General features: G+C 46.2%; 1 protein-coding gene and 1 long non-coding RNA gene across 4 annotated transcripts in view; one reads left to right on the forward strand and one right to left on the reverse strand.

Annotated features, from left to right (window-relative positions):
- CRMP1 (collapsin response mediator protein 1) overlaps window positions 1-17,365 on the reverse strand; it is a 66,221-nt gene that overhangs the window by 42,439 nt on the left and 6,417 nt on the right. Inside the window, exon 1 of one of the 3 annotated variants that reach the window (XM_086404853.1) lies at window positions 14,917-14,935. The exons of the other annotated variants lie outside the window; for them this stretch is intronic. The gene's annotated coding sequence lies outside the window, so the exon portion shown is untranslated. Of the gene's footprint in view, window positions 1-14,916; window positions 14,936-17,365 lie in introns of those variants that run through there. 3 annotated transcript variants of the gene reach the window in all.
- On the forward strand, window positions 13,455-16,042 carry LOC147370307 (uncharacterized). Its single transcript, XR_015165182.1, has 2 exons — window positions 13,455-13,607; window positions 15,894-16,042. It is a non-coding gene; the product is annotated as an uncharacterized LOC147370307 (long non-coding RNA).

Here is a 17,365-nt window from a genome sequence, read left to right on the forward strand (position 1 = left end):
TTCAGCTCAGTTAATAATCAGACCATGTTCAATTTTACTTGATTATCTCAAAAATGTCCTTTTACACTGGGGTATTGTGAAGAGGAATCCACCTGAAGTCCCCAGAACACATCCAGCCCATAATTCTCTGCAGTCCACTGAAATTTGTACTATCTCCTCCTCTTTTTAAATGTCATTCATTTGTGGAATAAACTGGGTCATTTGTAAATAGAACAAGAATTTCTTCAGGCATTATTATTGAAATTAACAAAACTCAATTTAAAGACATTTTCAAACAAGTGAAATGGCCAAAAAAACAAAGTGACATTCCCCAGGAAAAACACCACCAGTCACTGTTCTGATGTTTTTTCCCGATTTCCCTCTATTTCCATACTTGTGATCCTAGCACACCTAGTCATTCACTCACCCGTTCACCCATCAGATACTAGCCCAGGAGCCTGGAAGAACAGGAGAAGAATGAGCTCTCGTGGAGTTGGTGAGGGACAGACAGAGGTTTAACAAATCTGGGAGTATGTTGGATTCAAAAAAGGAGAATTATAGGGTGCCCATCATGGGCACAAAGCGAAAGGGCTGCTGACCTTATTGGGGAGTCAGATAAGAAAAAGCTCAGATCTAGAAAATAATTCTAGATAAGCCGGACCAAAAGGTAAGGAAGAAGGCCAGTAAGGTGAGTGCTAAGCGCCTGGCAGAAAGAACTGACGTGCCAAGGCCCAAGGCAGCAAAGGATACAGCCAATTCTAGGAGCCGGAAAGAACACACGGTTGTGTCCTTTCTGCATTTTACCATAAGCCTGTCTCAAGTTATTTCATTTAAGGGGTTATAAAATATTTCATTTTATGCATACACAGTAGACTGTTAATTATTCCCCCATGGTTCTTTTCAATGTTTCACAATGATACATATTTCTACAATGAACATCTTTGTGTATAAAGCTTTTCTTTTAATTTGGACTGTTTGTTAAGCTAAATTCTCAGAAATTTAACAACTGAGTCAAAAAGTATAAACCGTGCTTGCATCCCTTGATAAATATAACTAGACTGCTTTTCAAAAGTACCTCTCCAATTTGCCATTCTGAGACCACCAAAACACCCTTGGTTGTCATTAATATTTGTCAACTTGCACTTCTTGGAGGCTGAGAACTTTTTCTGCCACATGCCCATTTACTGTTTGTGTTACCTCCTAGCTGGAGATGTGGTGATGGACAAAGCACAGCCTCTGCCCTTAAGCCCCACCCCTTGGATAAGAAGCCAATTGTTACTGACAGACTTTATCTTTTGGGGCTCCAAAATCACTGCAGATGGTGACTGCAGCCATGAAATTAAAAGACGCTTACTCCTTGGAAGGAAAGTTATGACCAACCTAGATAGCATATTCAAAAGCAGAGACATTACTTTGCCAACAAAGGTCTGTCTAGTCAAGGCTATGGTTTTTCCTGTGGTCATGTATGGATGCGAGAGTTGGACTGTGAAGAAAGCTGAGCATCGAAGAATTGATGCTTTTGAACTGTGGTGTTGGAGAAGACTCTTGAGAGTCCCTTGGACTGCAAGGAGATCCAACCAGTCCATTCTGAAGGAGATCAGCCCTAGGATTTCTTTGGAAGGAATGATGCTAAAGCTGAAACTCCAGTACTTTGGCCACCTCAGGCAAAGAGTTGACTCATTGGAAAAGACTCTGATGCTGGGAGGGATTGGGGGCAGAAGGAGAAGGGGACGACAGAGGATGAGATGGCTGGATGGCATCACTGACTCAATGGACATGAGTCTGAGTGAACTCCAGGAGTTGGTGATGGACAGGGAGGCCTGGCGTGCTGCAGTTCATGGGGTCGCAAAGCAAAGAGTTGGACACGACTGAGCGACTGAACTGAACTGAACTGAACTGAAACAGTAACAATTCAGAGTAGCCACCTCAGAGGGAGGGTCTGGCATGGGTTCCTCTGAAAACTGAGCCTGAGATGATGATTTTAGACCCAAGCAGTGATTCTGGGAGGTGATTCCAGTAAGTGGAGTAAGGGAGGCAGGCATGGAAATCCAATACAGGGTACCCATTGATCCAGCTAACACAGGGTACCCAGTGAGTAACTGGGCTAGATCCCACCAGGGCCCCCTGAGAAACCCTCTATAGACACAGAATGCGCCTCAGGTGGGTCCCAGTGGTCCCATAGCACTGACCATGAGAGGAAGGCAGAGGATGCTGCATAAGCCTAGAAAAGAAGGTTGTCACCCAAATTAAGGAATCGGCAAATGGAATGCATGCATGTATGCACACTCAAGTCATGTCCAGCCCTTCCCGATCCCATGGACTGCAGCAGGCCAGGCTCCTCTGTCCATGGAATTCTCCAGGCAAGAATACTGGAGGGGGCTTGCCATTTCCTACCACGGGGGATCTTCCCGACTCAGGGATCAAATCCACATCTCCTGCATCTCCTGCTAGTGGGTTCTTCACCACTAGTGCTGTCTGGGGCTTCGGCTCAGTGTTAAAAGACAAGCACAGGACACAACTCAGTGACTAAACAAACAACAAACTAAGGAATCAAAAAAGGCTTGCTGAGCAGAAACAGAGCCTGCAGCCTGCTACTCAGAACCCTCTAGTGGGTTCTTGCATCAGTATGCTTCCTCCAGAGCGAGGGCTAAGTTAGTGAGACCCTACTTAATCTGGACTCCTACTATGTAGGCGAAATTCACTCTCTCACTTGCACCAGGCAGCTCTCTGATCAGTGTCACCTGAGGGTCCCCCCCTTGGCTGGCTTGTTTGGGACACCTTACATCACGGTCTCGTCTGCAGACCCCTCACCTCTTAGCCACTTTATGTTTACACAGTTCTTAACACAGTACATCTGACATAGTCTACATTTACGTGTGTTTATAAATGTGCCTTGTCGCACCGACATCAGAGGTGTGTTCCCCCGCTGGCTGCATCAGGTACCACTCACAGGGAACCAGCTGTACTCGAGTTACTGCGGAAGGAGGGCAGCGCTTACACCTGTCCCTGCAGTTCCCTCAGAGACTTGATTCCATGAGGGCAGAGATTTCACCTGTTTTCTTCACTGCTGGGTCTCCAATACTTTGGGCACAGCCTGGCAGGACAGATGAATGGATGAACACCTGAACTAATTCTCGAAGGATAACTGCGTAAAGATGGAGAGAAACGGCATCGTGGCCATGAGACAAAGAACCAAGGGCCAAGGAAGCCAAGGAAGAGACGTATGTCCTGTTCTCCAGGAAGGGGGTCTCTGGAGGAAAGGGCTTCAAGCTCAGTCACCCCCAGGTCCAACCACCTGCCTCTTATCTTTAAGACAGAAGCCAGGACCCAAGGAAAGAGCCCTGAGCACTGCGTATCCAGAGGCAAAGACACTGCTGTGCAGTTTTCTTGGGCACTAGAAAGCAGAGAAATGTGAGTCACTGGCAGCTGGCGCCTAGTTTCTGAAACACGGTGTTCCGTGGGCAGCCGTCTGCCTTGTCACATTTAATAAAGGGCTTTTCAGGCTAATCCTGAAAGGTGGTATTTAATGCACTGTGCCCAGAAGGTCAGCCCCACCCAGCTCTGCTCTTCCTAGAATCAGATGTTCAAATCCCCACCCCACTCCCCAGCTACCAGCAGATACCATGTGTAGCTACCATCAGGGTACTGGCTCTTGCTGTTCTCAGGGGCCAGCCTATTTCTAAAAACAATAAGCTCACAGCAGAAGGCAAGAGCTGATGTGACTTCTTTTTTCTTCCTTCAAATGACTAGCATGCTTGCCTTTCAACTGACACTTTCAAAAGTATGTTCTTTGGAACTCTAGCCCAGCGGGGTTTTAATAGATGTTGATCCAAAAGGGGATTCCCAGGTGCAGTGAGTTTAGAAAATTCTGGGTTAAAGAGATGTAGAGATCGTTTTTATGTCAGGAATTCCCAGATCCTTTACTGCCGATGTGTAATGTGAATATTCAAGAGGGGAACTGAGTTGATCTTTTCCAAATTTAGACCCTTCTCATTCTGTGGGACACTTGACAAGGATATTTTTTCTCAAAAGACATCTCAGGAAATGTGCTTCATGGCTGCAGTGCTCTCCATGCCTGTTTGTGCTGAATGGTTCTCAGGGAATGTGTGGTCCCATTGACCTTGGATGGAAATGGAGCTCGAGATGGGCTGACCTCCCAAATTCATAAAATCAACATGGGTGGAGATTAGACTCAAGGTTTCCTAATTTCCTGTCCAGCGTTCACTCCATCAAACACACTTTTGTCTCATTTTTAAATATGTTCACCCATCTGAGGGCTTCCCTAATGGCTCAGCAGTAAAGAATCCGCCTGCAATGCAGGAGTTGCAGTAGATGCAGGTTTGGCTCCTGGAAGAAGGCATGGCAACCTGCTCCAGTATTCCTGCCCACAGAACCCCATGGACAGAGGTGTCTAGTGGGCTACAAAGAGGGTCGCAAAGAGACACGACTAATGTGACTTAGCACACACCCACATGGTAGAAGCCATAACCACCCATAATCAGATGCAATTTAGAAAGAACCTGAGGATCTAGCTCTCTAGGACTCCCTTTCTTCATGCAGGAAGTGTGAGTGAAAAACCCTAGAGCTGTACTTCCCTCCAAACAGTAAGTTTTATGACACATAATTTTGAAGAACTTAATAAAAATCACACATTTAAAAGAAAAATACCAATACCCTGCCTCTCCCAGGATTACCACAAGGAGCAAACAGTCAGCAGATATAAACAATGACAAACTCTGTACAAGACTCACTGTTTTAAATACCTTGAAAGAAAATTAAATACCTCCTTAAAAATTCAACAAAAATCTAACAGCAAGGGTATGTCAGAGACTGCTCACTTCTTCCTGGGTGACAGCAGTAACCTAAAGAGACTTACACTCATCATGGCTCACGGCCTTGGATCAGTGTTGTGTAAGAACAAAACGTTCAGAGTCAGACAGATGCAGCTTCCAATCCCTGCTCATTTGCTATCCATGTGACTTAACCTGTCTGAGCCTCAGTTTCTTCATCTATAAAATGGGGATAATTGTCCCTGCCTCACAGGGCTGAGGGATAACCCCATGGGGTACGTATATAAAATGCTTTGCCCAGGCCTGCCACTGGTGAATACTCAGCAGAGTTACACATTGTTTATTCTTTGCCATTTTCTGTAGCAGAAATTATACTCAATAAATATTTGCTTAAGAAAAAGAGTACATGCAGCTAAAAAAAAAATCTTGCCCTTAAGGAATTCTCAGGCCAGTGGGAGAGACTGAATCATAACCAGACCTTTGCACTCCAGTGTGGGAAGGGCTTGGACAGAGGGGTGGTGGGAGCAGAGAAGGCCTCCACTCCAGCCCTTCCAGGAGAACCGTGCTTATTCTGAGCTTGAAGACTGAGTAGGAATTAGCCATGTGGCAGAGGAGAGAGATGAAGAAGGGAATGGCAATCCACTCCAGTATTCTTGCTTGGAGAAGCCCACGGATGGAGGATCCTGGCAGGCTGCAGTCCGTGGGGTTGCAGAAAGTTGGACACGACTGAGCACCTAACACAGACAGAGGAGATGGTAGAGGGAGGCAATGGCAGGGACAGGCATGGGTTAGGGGGTGCCAAGAGTACTCGGGGGTCTGTCAGTGGTTTCCTCTGGCTGAAGTAGGACCACAGGGTGAGGAAGCTGGAGAGGCAAGCAGGTGCTGGCTCACAGGGGCTCTAACGCCATAAGCAGACGTGAGGCTGGGCTGGCCACGATGGTAATGACGATAATGAAAAGGCTTTCACCAAGGAGGAATTCAAGCCCACCAAAGTTTCTGAACTGAGACTGCCCAAACTGGGCGGAAGTGGGAGAAGAGAAACTGATCATCTGCACAGCTTCCTTCAAGCTGGGATTTCTTAGTAAGGGTATGCCTCAGCCACTTTTTCAAATTGTATCACAGATCTTGACTTTTGACCTAGAAATTCAGTGCTGGGAATGTGTCCTCAGGATAATATCCCAAACAGGGTCAAAGAATTATCCACAAAGAGGTAAATCAAAATGAGTGACAAGGTACCACACCACTAGTGGCTAGCACTCAGCTGCTAAAATATCCCCCAGGAATTTTTATTTATTTATTCATGGCTGTATGGGTCTCCGCTGATATGCACAAGCTTTCTCTGGTTGTGGTGAATGGGGGCTACTTCTCTTGTTGCAGAGCTCGGGCTCTGGGGGCGTGCAGGCTTCCGTAGTTGCGGTGCATGGGCTTCGCTGTCCTGCGGTAAGTGAGATCCTAGATTCCCAGACCAGGGATTGAACCCGTGTCCTCTGCACCGGCAGGCAGACTCTTAACCACTGGATCACTAGAGAAGTCCCTCCCCAGGGATTTTAAAGGCTAAACCACAGTGCTAGACAATAAAACGTTAGGTGGAAAAGCAAAATACCAAACTCTACATGGTAGAGCTTTCTGGTAGTATGACTCCACCCAGTGCAGGCTTTGGGGTGCTGCCCCGTGTCCCCACTGCCCCTTGTGCACCCCTCCCCCACAATGCTCATCACACTTCTTGGTCACTGGTCACATGCCCATCTCCTGCTGGGCTGGATACCCCTCCATTCCCAGAAGAGCTCTGTGTGACTCATCTCCAAATTCCCAGAGACCATGCAGGACCCTTACAAAGTTTTTAGCAAATGTTTGCTGAGTGGGAGGGGAGGAGGTGACAGCTAGGAGGGAAGGAGAAGAAAGAGTGTTTGAAAAGACAAAGGGCATGGGGAGAGAAAAGAAGAGTGAGATAAAGGAGTGATAAAGAGGGGAGGAAAATGAATGGAAGAGGGAAGAAGGAAAGGGAGGAAGCTGGGGGAGAAATCATGAAGAAAGGACAGAGTAGACTGACAGATCAGAAATCTCTCTTTTATTTTAACATTCCCTGAAGTCTAACCCTGCTGCCTGGGAACAGGAGCTTGCTTAGTGCAAATCCTGTTCAATACAGGACAGGTTGTTCAATATAGGTGGGGCCCGCCTACACCTTGGTGCTGGGCAGTCATCACATCTCCATGGCCAAACATCATAAGGAGCAGAAGAGCAGCACAGAGAACGGAAGACTTTCTTCTCCAAACCCAACACTAATCTCCCTTCCAGCCCCAACTGTGAGGAGACAGTAGGTGTTGGCAGGATGCCTTTGCTCTCTTCAGAACATCAAGTATCATGTTGAATGCCACTTACAAAAATTAGCCTTTATAGTTTCTGATATTTCTACCCACACAACAGCAAAATAAACAACCATCAGTTAGGAGGGGAGGTCTGGATCATACTGCATCTTGTGTATCACTGTCCTGAGGGAAGCATGAAGCCTCCCTGAATTCTGTTCTCCTTTCTGCATGGTGGGAATAAAGTCTGTCATTTCCAAAGTAAAGTTAGAGGAACAGAAAACTCACTAAGGTCTGGGGAGCTTTAGAAGAAAAACAAGGTTCCACTCTCATCAAACCAACAACTTACCCCAAAGTCACTAGTTTAGCAACCTTGGCTGCTATCTGGAAAACATTAGAGAGTGAAAGTTGCTATTACAGAGACAGAGAAAGGCAGTGACTATTTCATCAAGGAGAGGATGTTTGAGCTGGGTTCTGAAGTATGAGATGCTCATGAAGTTGGAGGAGGGCATGGCAAACCACTCCAGTATTTTTGCCTAGAGAATCCCTTGGACCTAGAAGCTTGGCAGGCTACAGTCCATAAGGTCACAAAGAATTGGACATAACTGAAGTGACTTAACACACACACATACACACAGACATGAAGCAGAAAAGTGGAGAAGTGTAAGATTCCAGCAAAATAAATAGTATACACACGGACACAGTTCTGAAGTTTTCAGGTTCCATGAAGTAAATAAGGACTGGAAAGCAGTACTGTATGCTGTCCATGGTCCTGAAACACCACAGGCACCTGAAAACAGATTTCCTGAAACCCTGTGATGAATTGTGGTTTCCCTGGAAGCTCAGATGACAAACAATTTGCCTCCAATGCTGGAAACCCAGGTTCTATTCCTGGGTCTGGAAGATCCTCTGGAGAAGGAAATGGCAATCCACTCCAGTATTCTTGCCTGGAGAATTCCATGGACAGAGGAGCCTGGTGGGCTACAGTCCATAGGGTCGCAAAGAGTCAGACACGACTAAGCAACTAACACTTTCACTTTTTGATGCTGAAGATCTGGCTCCCTCCTACCTCATCCATCCATGGAGTTCTTCACTGCTTTTCTTTCTTAGATCATGGCATATCTGTAATCTTCATATTCCCACAGATCAAAAACAATCATGGATTATGCTTCACATTGTATGTAATAGCTGGTTTCAAGTACATCTCACTGAGTGCCACTGTTTCAATACTTATTATTCCACTCAAGAAATTGGGGGGAGAGCCTGTGACACCCCACATCCCCTCTCCTACCATGCTTCACTAGTTCACACACTGGAATCTGGGGTCAGTGGATTTTGTTGTTGTTCAGTCTTGAAGTCACGTTTGACTCTTTGCAACCCCATGGACGACAGCAGGTCAGGCTCCTCTGTCTTTCACGATCTCCCAGAGTTTACTCGAATTCATGTCTATTGAGTTGGTAATGCTATATAACCATCTCATTCTGCTGCCCTCTTCTCTTTTTGCCTTCCATCTTGCCCAGCATCGGGATCTTTTCCAATGAGTCGGCTCTTAGCATCAAGTGGCCAAAGTATAGGAGCTTCCACTTCAGCATCAGTCCTTCCAATGAATATTCAGGATTGATTTCCTTTAGGATTGACTGGTTTGATCTCCTTGCAGTCCAAGGGACTCTCAAGAGTCTTCTTTAGCATCACAATTCAAAGGCATCAATTCTATGCTCAGCCTTTTTTTGGTCCAACTCTCACATCATTACATGAATACTGGAAAAACTATAGCTTTGACTATATGGACTTTTGTTGGCAAACTGGTGACTCTGCTTTTTAATACACTGCCTAGGTTTGTCATAGCTTCCCTTCCAAGGAGCAAGTCTTTTAACTTTGTCAGTGGATGAGTGAGTGCCAAAAATAGGGGTACTGCCTTAATACAAAGAGGGCAACTCCATCCACTTACAGGCTGTAAGTGTGTAGAGATTTTGATCAGGCTGCCTGATTTATCAGTGGGAAGGGGCTCAGAGTAAATAAATGACAAATTACTCCTTGAAAGATGAAGAACCTCTTTGTGTCTGAAGGGCAAGCACAAGAACAAGTCTCAAAAAGGTAAAGGACATGCTTGTCCATGCATTGAGCGCAGGTAGAATTGCTTTCTCATGAGGCAAGGAAATGTCAAGGTGAGTTCTGAAAGTTCTTTGCCTTTCAAACTCTACAAGCCACTGACTGACATTAAGTCACTGACTCACGCTTGCAACTCAAACATTCAATTGGACAGGCAGCTACGCACTCCACTCATGCAAGTACAACTCACAACACAGCACCAGAGCCAAGATAATGCTGCAAATCCACTGGGATTCCAATCCTAGTGCTTTTGTCAAGATTTTCAATTGCCATATCTAGTTTATGGGACAGGAATTTATGTTATTAACAAATACCTCAGACACTCTTGACGGAGACCTTCTGTGGAAGACTGGGTTATTTCTTTCACATTCCTTCCTGCCCTCCTACCCTTGCCATGCTCCAGCGTGGGTGCAGGGCTCTTCCAGTCACACTGACTGTGGGTGTGTCTGCATGACTCGCTTTGACCAACAGACTGAGAGTGGATGTGAGTGCACCAATCTGAGCATAAGCTTCAAGAGGCAGGTGGGTTTCAGCTCAATTTCTTTGAGAGTTCATCCTCCACCGTGAAAACTGCAGGACCCAAGGAATGATGCCTCCTTCAGTCTGAGTCCCAGAATGGGATCCTATGAGCAGCACACCTGATTCAAACAGAAACCTGAAGACAATTCTAGCTGAGTCCAGCTAAGCCTCTGCCACCCACAGATCTGAGAACAACAGACAACTCTTGTTGTAAGCCACAGAATTATGGGGTTGTTTGTTAGGCAGTATTATTGTATCAAAGTGAACTGATACACCATCCAAAACTTGCACCAGGAGCCACAGCCCCAGTAGCTGCTGTCTGATTTTCTAGCTCAAATACTTTATAAACCCATGACTCTGTTCCTACCCCAAATGACCAGATCCCTCTTTCTTCTAGGGTCCCCCCCACAGTTGTCCCAACCAGCCTCCCTGCAGTAGCAAGAGCGACCTACAGTACAGCTGCATGCTCTTATTAATTCACAAAAATCATCTGCCTTTGGTTTTGCCTCAGGGGACAGCCTGTCAGCCAGCAGCCCTTTGCCACACTTTCCAGGAAAGCAACCCTGGAAGTGGCAACAGGCCTGAGACTGAATGTAATGAACACACATTTGTTCTCCACCTGCATGGGGAGAGGACACAGCAGCATTGCCCTCCTTCATGAATCAGAAATAGAGGTGGTCTCCAGGGGCTGCAGGATCTTCTGTGAGCTCAGGCCCATTTCCATGGCAACTGCAATTTTAACAGCGAGATCTCAAGCTCCACTGTACCTAACAGACATTCAGCAAACACTCCCTGATGAACTGAATATCTGGTTTTAAAATAACACAGCTCTGTCATGACCCCAGGAGCGGGAAAGGTCTTCAGGTTTCCTACAGAAGGGAGAGGCCAGACAAATCTGGATGTATGTGGAGACCCATTTCTGCACTTCCTTGTCTCTGCTTTTTATCTTATATAAAGCAATCTGGACAGAAATCCTTTGCCTTCAAGAAAACTACATTCCTGAGTACATATAAAGGACCAGTTGCACTACACGGATTTTCATTTCTCATTCATTTTTTTTTCCTGTTTTTAATTCTGAAGTCACATTAAGAAGCAGGTATTATTGCTACAAATAGGCAAACTCAGAGAAGTGATATAATCTGCTCAAGGTCACCCAGCCAGGAGATAGTGGAGGCAGATCTGAACCTAGTGCCACTGGGTACCTACCAAGTGACAACCCAATGTTCTGTGATAGTTAGCCCAGTGTTCTTAGTTAAGATTCCTGCGCCTCAGTTTCCTCCTTTGAAGAATGGGAATAAGCAAGAATAGATCATACATATCAAGCCCATTCCCAACATCATGCATCTCACCAGCACTTCTGATTGGATTGCTGAGAGTGTGGCCAAAAGTGGGTAGGCAGATCAAAGCCTCTGAAACTTGGAAAGGGCTCTCCAGTGGTAAGACAGGAAATTCAGAGCCCTATTCACCTAATAAAGATGTCCTGGGTGGCACAGTGGTAAAGAATCTGCCTGAAATGTGGGAGACGAAAGAGATGCAGGTTCGATTCCTGGTTCAGGAAGATCCCCTGGAGGAGGAAACGGCAACCCACTTCAGTAGTCTTGCTGGGAAAATGCCATGGACAGAGGAGCCTGGTGGCCTACAGCATCACAAAGAGTCAGACATGACTAAGCAACTGAGCACGCATGCATTCACCTAACAATTACTGACAACGCCTCCTGTGAGTCAGATGCTTCCACACTTACTATTTCATTTAATGCTCATTCAACAAGGAAGCAGTGTTGCCTGCTGGCTAAGGACATGGTGGGTAGAGGCCAGAATGCCTGAGTTCTAAGAGGGCCCCACACTTATTACCCTTGTTCCTTAGGCACGTTTACCTCTCTGTACTTCAGTATTCTATCTATAAGGCAGAGAGTGGTTTTGAAAAAGTAAATGAATTGATGTGTAGACAGAGCTTAGTGTCTGATTTATAAAGTCCTTGCAACCCAGGGAAATAAATCTCATTCAAATGCCCAGTTCCGTTTTCAGCTTCTCTCTAACCTCTCACACCCCAAACCCAACATCTATTCCAGAAGTATCCTTATACCTACCTGCTGATCTCCACCTCCCACTGCACCTGCCGCAGGTCAGCCCTCTTCCCTGTCTCCCTGCTGCCTGCCTTGTCCCCTCCAAAAACAGCCAGTGACCTTTCTGAAACACAAATGCAACCATGTCATGTGTGTACTTAGTCATTCAGCCATGTCCGACTCTTGGGACCCTACACACTGTAGCCTGCCAGGCTCCTCTGTTCATGGTACTGACCATGGTGTGCCTCTCCTTAAACCTTTCTCCAGCTCGGACTCACGCAGGATAAAGTAAGCCTCCAGGCGCTTCCTGGTCTGACTCCTGCCCTCTACCAGCATGGCACCATATTTGTCTATCCTGGTCTGACTCCTGCCCTCCCCCAGCATGGCACCATATTCGTCTATCCTGGTCTGACTCCTGCCCTCTCCCAGCATGGCACCATATTCGTCTATTCACACTATCGTCTGGTTATCTAAGTCCTCCCAAGGTGGCGCTAATGGTAAAGAACCCTCCTGCCAACGTAGACAGATGTAAGAGACATGGGTTCGACCTCTGGGTCGGGAAGATCCCCTGGAGAAGGGCATGGCAACCCACTCCAGTATTCTTGCCTGGAGAATTCCATGGACAGAGGAGCCTGGCAGGCTACAGTGCATAGGGTCGCATAGAGTCGGATGCGACTGAAGCAGTTTAGCGCTGCACTGCACTCTGGCTCTCTAAGCTGCACTTTCACAGCCCTGTGCCTTCATCTACGGCATCTGCTACCTGGACTTCCTGCCACACCTGCTCTGCCCGTTCATTTCCAGCTCACCTTGTCAGGCACAGCACTCTGCCTCCAGGAACATGTGTCCACCTCTTGGAGTTCCTATGGCATAGGGCTTGCACTCCTTAGTAGCATCATTTCACAACTTCATCTTTTGGCTCATTTTTGTTTGTCTATTTCACCCATGAGACTGTGAGATCCTTCACCCCAGAGACTACAGCTTACTCCTATACAAGTTGTTAGCTGGGTGACCTGTGGTAAGAACTTAATCTCTGTGTTCCAGTTTTTTTTTTTTTTTCCCCTGTTAGTGGAGCTAATCAAAGTACCCAACTTACAGGATTACTTAAGTAAAAGCTCTCGACACACTAAATACTGGCCTATAAAGCCCAATGCCTTATGCTGAATGCTCTGTGTGTTTTTGAGGAAGCAGGAAAACCTTCCATTGCTTTTATCAGCTTCTCAAAGGAGTCTGACCCTAGAAAGTACTTAAACCAGTTTGCATGTGTGCTAAGCCACTTCAGCTGTGTCCGACTCTTTGCAACCCTACAGACTGCAGCCCACCAGGGTCCTCTGTCCATGGAATTCTCCAGGCAAGAATACTGGAGTGGGTTGCCATTCCCTTCTCCAGGGGATCTTCCCAACCCAGAGATTGAATCCGCATCCCTTGTCTCCTGCATTGGCAGGCACGTTCTTTACACTAGTACTACCTGGGAAGGCCAAACCAGTTTAAAAGGTGCCCAGTAACCAAAGTTTTATTTTGATTTCATTTTGTTCCCCATGCTCAGAAATAAAGAACAGCAAAACGAAAAAAGGAGTGGGGGAAGAGGGGAAAAGGGAAAGAAAAATCCAAATATTGTACTTAGAAATTGCACTAAAGAACTGGGGATATTTTGAAAAACAGAAGGTCCTAGGTAACTGAGAAATATCTTCCAGATCCTCCAGGAATATCAGTGTGAAAGAGGAAGGCATCTGTGAAAACTTCTGAAGGCAAAAGGTAGACTCTCTACATATGAGACTTTCCAACAACAGAGCTGTCCAGGAGTAAGCAGGCTGCTGTGCAAAGTGGTGACCTCCCTGCTACTGGAGGTAAGCAAGGAGAGGGTACTTAAAACTCCTACACTAGAGAGGAGGCTGGGGGTGGGGGAGAAGCAATGGACACTCTTTTCTGCTGCCTCAAATGTATAAACACAGAGAAATTCACAAAATTTAAAAGCTTCTTCTCAACTTTGACGCGGTATAAATCAAATATTTGCCTAGGACTGAATCCCTAAGGTTCTATGAATACAGTCTGATATTAATATAAAGTACATGCGTGCATGCTAAGCTGCGTCAGTCATATCCAAGTCTTTATGACTGCATAGACTGCAGCACACCAGGCCTCCCTTTGCTACATAGAGAAATTAAGTGACTTACCAAAATTACACAGCAAGTAAGCAGAACAGCTAGGATTCAAACGCAGAGAGTTTGACTTCAGAGTCCACATTCTTCCATTCTGGCTTTATCACCATCCTCCCAGCTCAAGAACTTCTAGAGGCTTCCTATTACCCTCAGAATAAAGTCAGAATTTCCTATACTTGGAGCTGAATTAGCTACTCCAACTCTGTAAAGAAAAGGGATCCGAGGCCCAGAGAAGAACTGACTTGTCCAAGATCAAACATCCCATTTGCATTTGAGCCAGACTTTGAACCCATGGGCTATTTCTGTCACTTTGAATGCATTCTGCCTGACTTCTAAAGCCCTGTAGAATTCTCTCGCTCCCCAGCCATTCAAATTTATTTCAAGTTCCTCACCCTCAGATTCAGCTGTGTAAAATCCTCACCCTGCTGACCACATTCATTCTCCAGCCCAGGTCTTGTACATGCTATTCCACCTGCCTTGCATGCTTTTCTTATGTCTCCACCAGTCAAAGCCCTCAACACCTAGCTCATGCCATCCCCCAAGCCCCCAGAGACCAATTCCAGTCGCTTCTGGAAAAAGCTGAGCCCTCCCTTCTCTGAACACCTCTAACACCTGTGCTCTATTCCACAGATTACCCTCTGGTCCTTTTTCAGGCATCCCAGGCACGTGCAATTTTTCATTTAGCTGGAAAGGTCAAGATCATGAAATATTCAAGGAACAGAAAAGATCTGCAGTTAACAGTGGCTGATATCTGTCATTCTGTATCTTCATCTCCTGTGTTGGGGGGAGGGAACTGTCATCTGTTAGTCACGCACAATGTGCATTCACAAACGTTATATTATGTGTTTTCATGTACTCAGTCTTGGCCAAGTCCGTCATAAAACACAGGCGCTCAGGTCTAAGTGTGTACGGTTATGTTACAGAAGATGTCACAATGCAGTATCACTTGCATGCTCTCTGATACACTTTTTAAGAATCTAATTTAAAATAATTTTACCCCAAAGAATATGGCCAACTACTCCTTGTCTGATCATGAACTTGACCAAGCTGAGTCTGTCTGCTTCTCTGCCCCAGATGACAGAAGCCCCGATTCAGAACCAGATGTCCGCTAGTACTCCTCTTGTGGGCCAGATCACTGGCAGGTTTGGTCTCTGCTCTTCCTTGAGTCTCAGTCCTGCTGATTTCACTAGATGCATGACAAATCCCTGTAGGCATCTCAAATTCTTTGCATAAAAAGGCACCAAGATAAGCCACATAGTTAAAGGTAGGCTGAACACCATCTTTGGGAAGAAACAAGCTTTTGGCACATCTGTCTATTAGGTAATTGAGTCTGAGGTACTTTTAATTTAATGATCACTTTCTCCCCTGCTCATCTCATCTTGAATGTTTGACTTAACACACACACACACAAAGATTTCAATCAGACGGTGACTATTTTAGCAAGCAGACCAGACTATCTACTCTTCCCTGTTTGAATGGACCTCTTCATTTCTTCACAGGCCACCGAAGAAGCTTTTAAGACTCTGTAATCTCAGTTTACTCTTTGAGAAACAGGTTGCCTTCCTCAAAAAACCCAGTTAGAGATCACACAAATCCTTTTTTTTTTTTAATCCTTTTGAATGCCATAATGGTCTGCAAAAATCACAAATGGTCAGTACGCATGAAGTCTTATTCGTAATGATAATAATTCTTGAACCATCTCAGTGGACACTCCTGCCTCCCCTTCGGTGGCTCCATGGGGACACAGAGCATCTGCAGGGCCACCAGCCTTTGTTCGTTCAGAGCCACACCCAGGATGCCCTACTCACTTAACCACCCAAGTGGGCACCAAAAACCCACTTAAATTAATCCCGGCTGTACCATTAATTTTTAAAAAAGCCACACGTGAAAGGGAGCTTTATTAATATTTTAAACAATCCTTGGGGGCTGAAGCCAAGTGTTTCGATTTTTTTTTTTTTCCCTCTTCTCTATCAGGCTACTCTAGTATCTCAGAAAAAAGCGGAGGCGAAGAATACAGGAAAAGACACCGGAGTCAAGATGAGTAGAAGAGGGCTTCTGTGACGCAGCTGCCTTTGTCCCCACTGTGCCCTGTCTGGGGTGTCCCTTCTCTTCCTCTGCTCACATCCTCTCTCCTGTCTCTGATTTCACTGCCAAAGCTGCGACCTTATCCCCTTCGCTCAGATGAACGAGCTGAGGCTCAAGGGGGCACAGAGACCCAACATCAAGGGGACTTAAGGATGTATCTTGGTCCTTTTGACAGCCCCCCCGCCTTGGTCTCTCCACAGGCCACACACACACCATGGCTCCCAAAAACATCTTACCTGTCTCCAAGGTTTGCTCTAATTGCACAGAGAAGCCACACTTGGATGCAGAGGTCGGGCTCCGCAGTGCTGACTTCCCTTCAGTTTCTCCAAGGGGTCACACTCTTTGGCCTCAGGGCCTCCCCTAACTCTCAGAGAATCCCCTCCCTCCTCCCTAACTCCCTCCCCTTCCCAGAACTGGGTATTGCTGTGGTGGTTCCCTCAAGCCTCCTGTATTTCCCTTATAACAACCCCCCCAATCCCCCCCCCACACACACACTTTGTTACCATTTCAGGCTGAAATGTCCCTCTTTACTAAATTCTGGGAAGATGAAGGACACGCCCATCTTATGTCCACTTTTCTTAGCACACAGAAGGTGCATGGAACAGACCAGATCCTATTATTATTATTATTAACCTAGGAACTGAGTACTATTGAACAGGTTAAGGGAGCAGTAAGTGAAAATCCACAGTGCCCGTCCACTCACTGAATGGCATTCCAGTTCTTGTCACTTCTTATGCATTATCAGCCAAAGGTTCTCAAGAAGCTGTGGGCCCTACAAAGGAGCTCCATCCAAGTCCATTCTCTCTGGCTTCTCCTCTTAAACCACATACCTTTCTAGCTGGAGTGGACTACATGCTTAGTGGCTCAGTCATGTCTGACTCCTTATGACCCAGTGGACTGCAGCCTGCCAGGCTCCTCTGTCCACGGAATTTTCCAGGCAAGAATACTGGAGGGGGTTGCCATGTCCTACTCCAGGAGTGGACTATGTGGACTACATCAAACACAAATGCCTTGTCAAGGGCCACTTTTCCAGGAACTAAGGATCATTTTCAGCATCTCTCCTTCCCATGCTACTGGAGCTGCCAGAGCCACTCTATCTGACTCTCTTTGACACACAGGTTGACTGCCTGCTTCGCACAAAGGACTAAAGAAGCAGGACTTCAGCCAGAAGTTCTGAAGCCCTTGCCATGTGCCCACCAAACACTAAGCCCTTTGCCAGGGTCCTCTTGAATGAATGCTCCAGGGTCCTGTGAAATGGCCAGGGCTTGGCACACTTTGGATAGCAGAGCCCCAAGGCTCAGAAAGGAGGCAGAGCAGGGCTGAACACCCAGATCCATCTGGTATAAAAGCCGGGCCAGTTC

Source organism: Bos grunniens, chromosome 6 (genome assembly GCF_055505025.1).
Source record: "Bos grunniens cultivar Pamir isolate PY7600 chromosome 6, Bosgru_T2T1.0, whole genome shotgun sequence".
NCBI classification, from domain to species: Eukaryota; Metazoa; Chordata; class Mammalia; order Artiodactyla; family Bovidae; genus Bos; species Bos grunniens.